General features: G+C 39.4%; 1 non-coding gene across 1 annotated transcript; it reads left to right on the top strand.

Annotated features, from left to right (window-relative positions):
- The first annotated feature begins 314 nt into the window (after positions 1 to 314).
- LOC112745044 (small nucleolar RNA R71) lies at positions 315 to 422 on the top strand. Its single transcript, XR_003172992.1, has one exon. It is a non-coding gene; the product is annotated as a small nucleolar RNA R71 (small nucleolar RNA).
- Positions 423 to 7174: the final 6752 nt, after the last annotated feature.

Here is a 7174-nt window from a genome sequence, read left to right as displayed (position 1 = left end):
CTGTTGGATGCAGCTTGCATTCCATTCAGACTCTGAGAAATCATATTGACTTGCTGAGTCAATATTTTATTCTGAGCCAATATGGCATTCAGAGTATCAATTTCAAGAACTCCCTTCTTCATAGGCGTCCCATTATTCACAGGATTCCTTTCAGAAGTGTACATGAACTAGTTATTAGCAACCATGTCCATGAGTTCTTAAGCTTCTGCAGGCGTTTTCTTTAGGTGAATGGATCCACCTGCAGAAGTATCCAATGACATCTTAGCCAATTCAGATAGACCATCATAGAATATATCCAGGATGGTCCATTCTGAAAGCATGTCAGAAGGACACTTTTTGGTCAGTTCTTTGTATCTCTCCCAAGCTTCATAGAGAGATTCACCTTCTTTCTGTCTAAAGGTTTGAACATCCACTCTAAGCTTACTCAGCTTTTGAGGAGGAAAGAACTTGGCTAAGAAAGCCTTGACCAGCTTATCCCAAGAGTTCAGGCTATCCTTAGGTTGAGAGTCCAACCATATTCTAGCTCTGTCTCTTACAGCAAAAGGGAAAAGCATGAGCCTGTAGACTTCAGGATCTACTCCATTAGTCTTAACAGTATCACAGATCTGCAAGAATTCAGTTAAGAACTGAAAGGGATTTTCAGATGGAAGTCCATGAAACTTGCAGTTTTGCTGCATCAGAGAAACTAATTGAGGTTTCAGCTCAAAATTGTTTGCTCTAATGGTAGGAATGGAGATGCTTCTTCCATGTAAATTGGAATTAGGTGCAGTAAAGTCACCAAGCATCCTCCTTGCATTATTATTATTTTTGGCTGCCATCTCCTCTTCCTGTTCGAAAATTTCTAAAAGGTGCTTGCTGGATTGTTGTAATTTAGCTTCTCTTAATTTCCTCTTCAGAGTCCTTTCAGGTTCTGGATCTGCTTCAACAAGAATATTCTTGTCATTGCTCCTGCTCATATGAAAAAGAGGGACAGAAAAATAATAATAATAGGGATCCTTTTTTACCACAGTATAGAGGTCCCTATGTGAGTAGAAGAAAAGAAGAAGAAAGAATATAATGTAAGGAAAGAAACACAAGGGTGAGGAGAGCAGAGATGTGAGATGAAGAGAAGTGTTAGTAGATGAATAAATAAATAGAAGGAGATGAGAGAGAAAGAAAATTTTCGAAAATTATTTTTGAAAAATGGTTAGTGATTTTCGAAAATAGTTTTTGAAAAAGGTTAGTAATTTTCGAAAATTAGGAGTAAAATTAAAATAAAAAATTAAAATAATTAGTTAATTAAAAAGAATTTTTGAAAAAGAGGGTGATATTTTCGAAAATTAGAGAGAGAGGGTTAGTTAGGTAGTTTTGAAAAAGATAAGAAACAAACAAAAAGTTAGTTAGTTAGTTGAAACAAATTTGAAAATCAATTTTGAAAAGATAAGAAGATAGGAAGTTAGAAAGGATATTTTAAAATCAATTTTTGAAAAAGATAAGATAAGAAGATATTTTTGAAAAGATATGATTAAAATTAGTTTTGAAAAAGATTTGATTTTTAAAATCACAATTAATGACTTGATTCACAAGAAATCACAAGATATGATTCTAGAACTTAAAGTTTGAATCTTTCTTAACAAGTAAGTAACAAACTTGAAATTTTTGAATCAAAACATTAATTGTTGATGATATTTTCGAAAATTATGAGATAAAATTAAGACAAAGATTTTTAAAAAATATTTTTATAATTTTCGAAAATAAATAAGAAAAATGAAAAAGATTTGATTTTTGAAAAAGATTTTGAAAAAGATAAGATTTTTAAATTGAAAATTTGATTTGACTCATAAAAACAACTAGATTTTAAAAATTTTTGAAAAAGTCAAATTTAATTTTCGAAATTTTAAGAGAGAAAAAGGGGAAGATATTTTTTTTTATTTTTGAATTTTTAATGATGAGAGAGAAAAACATGAAAATGATGCAATGCATGAAAATTTTGGATCAAAGTATGTGATGAATGCAAGAACACTATGAATGTCAAGATGAACACCAAGAACACTTTGAAGATCATGATGAACATCAAGAACATATTTTTGAAAATTTTTACATGCACAGAAAACATGCAAGACACCAAACTTAGAAATCTTTCATGTTTAGACTCTATGGATGCAAAATGCACATGAAAAACAAGAAAAGACACAAAACAAGAAAACATCAAGATCAAACAAGAAGACTTACCAAGAACAACTTGAAGATCATGAAGAATACTATGAATGCATGAATTTTTCGAAAATTTTATGCAAACTTTAAAACATGCAATTGACACCAAACTTAAAATTGACTCAAGACTCAAACAAGAAACACAAAATATTTTTGATTTTTATGATTTTATGATTTTTTTTTATTTTTCGAAAATTATTTGAAAAAAAGAAAAATAAGGATTCCAAAATTTTTAATATGAATTCCAGGAATCTTGCAATCTTAGTCTAAAGCTCCAATCTGAGGGTTAGACATGGCTTAATAGCCAGTCAAGCTTTAGCATGAATATGCAAGTAATTCATTCAATTTTAGGCCAAAACCTCAGTCCAAAAGAATTTAGACATGGCTTTATAGCCAGCCATGCTTCAACATGCTTCATGAAACACTAGAATTCATTCTTAAAAATTCTGAAAAAAAAATGTATTTTTGAAAAGATTTATATTTTTTTTTTCGAAAACAGATGAGAAATTTTTGAAAGATTTTTAAAAAATTTTGAAAATAAAACAAAAAGAAAATTACCTAGTCTGAGCAACAAGATGAACCGTCAGTTGTCCAAACTCGAACAATCCCCGACAACGGCGCCAAAAACTTGGTGCACGAAATTGTGATCTCAGGCAACGGCGTCAAAAACTCTGTACGCACGTCTTAATAAATTGTTTTTCATTCACAACTTCGATACAACTAACCAGCAAGTGCACTGGGTCGTCCAAGTAATAAACCTTACGTGAGTAAGGGTCGATCCCACAGAGATTGTCGGCTTGAAGCAAGCTATGGTCACCTTGTAAATCTCAGTCAGGCGGATATCAAATAGTTATGGAGTTTTCGAATATAATTAATAAATAAACAGAAAATAAAGATAGAGATACTTATGTATATCATTGGTGAGAATTTCAGATAAGTGTATGGAGATGCGTTCGTTCCTCTGAACCTCTGCTTTCCTGCTGTCTTCATCCAATCAATCTTACTCCTTTCCATGGCTAGCTTTATGTAAGGACATCACCATTGTCAATGGCTACTTTTGATCCTCTCTGAAAAATGGTCCGATGCGCTGTCACTGCATGGCTAATCGTTTGGAGGCATCACCATTGTCAATGGCTACGTCCCATCCTCTTGTGAAAATGGTCCAAATGCTCTGTCACAGCACGGCTAATCATCTGAGGTTCTCGATCATGCTGGAATAGGATTCACCCTCCTTTTGCGTCTGTCACTACACCCAGCAATCGCGAGTTTGAAGTTCATCACAGTCATTCAATCCCAGAGTCCTACTCGGAATACCACAGACAAGGTTTAGACTTTCCGGACTCTCATGAATGCCGCCATCTATCTAGCTTATACCACGAAGATTCTGATTAAGAGATCCAAGAGATAATCATTCAATCGAAGGTAGAACGGAAGTGGTTGTCAGGCACGCGTTCATAGGGAATGATGATGATTGTCACGTTCATCACATTTATGTTGAAGTGTGAATGAATATCTTAAAAGTGGAATAAGTTGAATTGAATAGAAAAACAGTAGTACTTTGCATTAATTCATGAGGAACAGCAGAGCTCCACACCTTAATCTATGGAGTGTAGAAACTCTACCGTTGAAAAATACATAAGTGAATATAGGGTAAGCATGGCCGAGTGGCCAGCCTCCCATGGAGGTCTAGAGATCTCAAAATGATCAAAAGATGTCTAATACAATAGTAAAAAGTTCTATTTATAATAAACTAGCTACTAGGGTTTACAGAAGTAAGTAATTGATGCATAAATCCACTTTCGGGGCCCACTTGGTGTGTGCTTGGACTGAGCTTGAATGTTACACGTGTAGAGGTTAATCTTGGAGTTGAACGCCAGTTTGTAACGTATTTTTGGCGTTCAACTCTGGCTTGTGACGTGTTTCTGGCGTTTAACTCTAGACAGCAGCGTAAAACTGGCGTTCAACGCCCTTTTACGTCATCTAAACTCGGCCAAAGTATGAACTATTATATATTACTGGAAAGCCCTGGATGTCTACTTTCCAATGCAATTGGAAGCGCGCCAGTTCATACCCAGGGTCGAGCTGTCCGAACCGGGATGTTCAGTAGCGAAGCGACCGACTTGTTATGATCAAGCAGGACCGACTTCTTTATGAAGAACTCGGCCAAAACGACAAGCAAAGCCCAATAAAAGGGCCCAAATAGAGGAACACAACCCAGAATCCAAAGGCAATCCCAGCCTATAGAGATAAAGGCGGTTCCCTTGAAGATAAGCTGACTTCACTCAAGATAAGATAAGATAAGATAAGGATAACTAACTTATCTTATCAGGAAGATCAGCCCACTCTACTATAAATACGCTGGAGCACCCAGGTATAACTCATACTCTGATTCTACATAAAAAACCTGCTTAATACCCGTGCTAACTTAAGCATCGGAGTCTCTTGCAGGTACCCCCCACCCTCCGGTGGCCAAGGATCAGCAGCGTGGCAAGTCCAACGGGTCGGACCCAACAGCTCCGGCCGTCATCAGCCAGCCAGACACGTCATCTCCGACCAGTACAGAAGATCTCATCCGAGATCGACCTCCAGTTTCAGGTAACCCTCGGAACATTGGCGCCGTTGCCGGGGAACCTGAAAGTCATCCCAAAACCATGGCGGACGGCCATGACAACGACCACGACTCGGATCTAAAAAATAGAACACCACACAAGAACGCGAACACTACGCTAAAGGATGCTCCAGAATCCAACGGGGACAAAATCTCACCAAATCTGGGAGCCATGGAAGCATTCCAAGATCGTTTAAAGCAACTTGAGAAAGAAACTCAGCAACAACGGGAGATCGGAAAAGATCTACAAAGAGAGGTACGTCGACGTCGAGAACTAGAAGAAAAACTACAGCAATTAGAGGTCGACCTCAAAACAAAAGCTCCTCGGACCACTCCTGAGGAAAATTCATGCAAGGAACATGACCCATTCACCAGGGAAATCATGAAGACCAAAATTCCAAAAGATTTCAAGCTCCCGGATATGGTTTTGTATGATGGCACTACAGATCCCAACTATCATCTTAGCAATTTCAGAAGCAGGATGTACCTTACCGATGCCTCAGATGCCGTTCGTTGCAAAGCTTTTCCAACAACTCTCACAAAAACGGCGATCGGATGGTTCGACAACTTACCTCCGAAGTCCATCTCAAACTTCGATGACCTAGCCAAAAAGTTCCTGGCCAGATTCTCCATCCAGAAAGATAAGGCCAAGCACGCACCCAGCTTACTAGGGATCAAGTAAGGAGATCGGGAGAGCCTCCGCAATTACATGGAAAGATTCAACAAAACATGCATGGACATACAAAGTTTACCAACAGAGGCCGCCATCATGGGGCTTATCAATGGCTTATGAGAGGGACCTTTTAGCCAATCCATATCAAAAAGTACCCTACCTCCTTAGACGAAGTACAGGAGCGAGCAGAAAAATACATCAACATGGAGGAGAACGCTCGGTTGGGAGAAACCTCAAAATCTGGAGCCTCCTACCGAGACAAAGACAAGGACTCCAAAAGGAAAGAAGATCGACAGGGTGAGAAAATCAAAAAGTACCACAACTACACCCCTCTCAAAGTATCCCTGGTCGACGTGTACAAAGAAGTCTGCCATACAGAGAAAATCCCCCCAGCGCGACCACTCAAAGGCAAAAGGGGAGGAGAAAATCGGAAGGAATACTGTGAATACCATCGAATTCGAGGGCACTCTACCAACGAATGCTTCGACCTGAAAAATATCATAGAAAAATTGGTAAGAGAAGGAAAATTAGATCGATTTCTGGCTACCCGGGATGATGAACAAAAAAAAAAGACGAAGAGACGAAGATGATGGACGAACTGAACGGTCACCTAGGACACCAGAAAGACACGTCCACATGATACACGGCGGATTCGCAGGAGGTGGGATCTCCAAATCGTCCCGAAAGAGATATCTCAAAGAAGTATATCACGTTGAGGGAAAGGAGGAAGCACCTGACATCCCGGCAATAACATTTACTAAAGAAGACGCATCCGGCATCGTCCCGGGACACGACGATCCCATGGTCATCACAATTATACTGGCGAACGCCAATTTACACCGCACACTAGTAGACCAAGGGAGTTCTACCGACATCTTATTCAAAACAGCTTTCGACAAACTCGGCTTAGACGAAAGGGAACTTAGAGCATACCCGAACAATCTGTTTGGACTAGGAGACACTCCAATACAACCATTGGGATACGTATCACTACACACTACCTTTGGAAAAGGGAACCAATCTAGGACCCTCAAAATAGACTACATTGTGGTCGACGTAAGTTCGGCATACAACGCTCTCATAGGACGAACAACACTCAATCAACTCGGCACAATAGTCTCAACTCCACATCTATGCATGAAATTCCCAATTACAGAAGGGATAGCCACAGTAAAAGCAGATCAAAAGATGGCACGTCGCTGTTATAACGAGAGCTTAAATCTCAAAGGCAGAGGAGAAGAGTTTCATACAATTGAGCTTGGCGGCGCTCAACGTCGAGAAGAACTCCGTCCGCACCCAGAAGGTGAGATAGAGAAGGTTCAGATTGGAGACACCTCGGATAAAACGACTAATATCGGTACGGTCCTAAGAGGAGACTCAAAAGAATCACTGATACAATTCTTACGAGATAATGTCGACCTCTTCGCATGGAAAGCCGCAGACATGCCAGGCATAGACCCTAAGTTAATGTGCCACAAGTTGGCGGTCTATCCAGGATCTCGGCCGGTGCAGCAGAAGCGAAGAAAACTCGGACCAGAACGATCCCAAGTTGTGGAAGAACAAGTACAAGCGTTACTGGAGGCAGGATTCATAAGAGAAGTCAAGTACCCATTATGGCTAGCCAACGTCGTTTTGGTGAAAAAATCAAACGGGAAGTGGCGCATGTGTACCGATTACACCGATCTCAACAAAGCTTGCCC

This window comes from Arachis hypogaea, chromosome 14 (genome assembly GCF_003086295.3).
Source record: "Arachis hypogaea cultivar Tifrunner chromosome 14, arahy.Tifrunner.gnm2.J5K5, whole genome shotgun sequence".
Taxonomy (NCBI): domain Eukaryota; kingdom Viridiplantae; phylum Streptophyta; class Magnoliopsida; order Fabales; family Fabaceae; genus Arachis; species Arachis hypogaea.
Note: the sequence above shows the minus strand (reverse complement) of the source record. Positions and strands in the feature narration are given on the sequence as shown.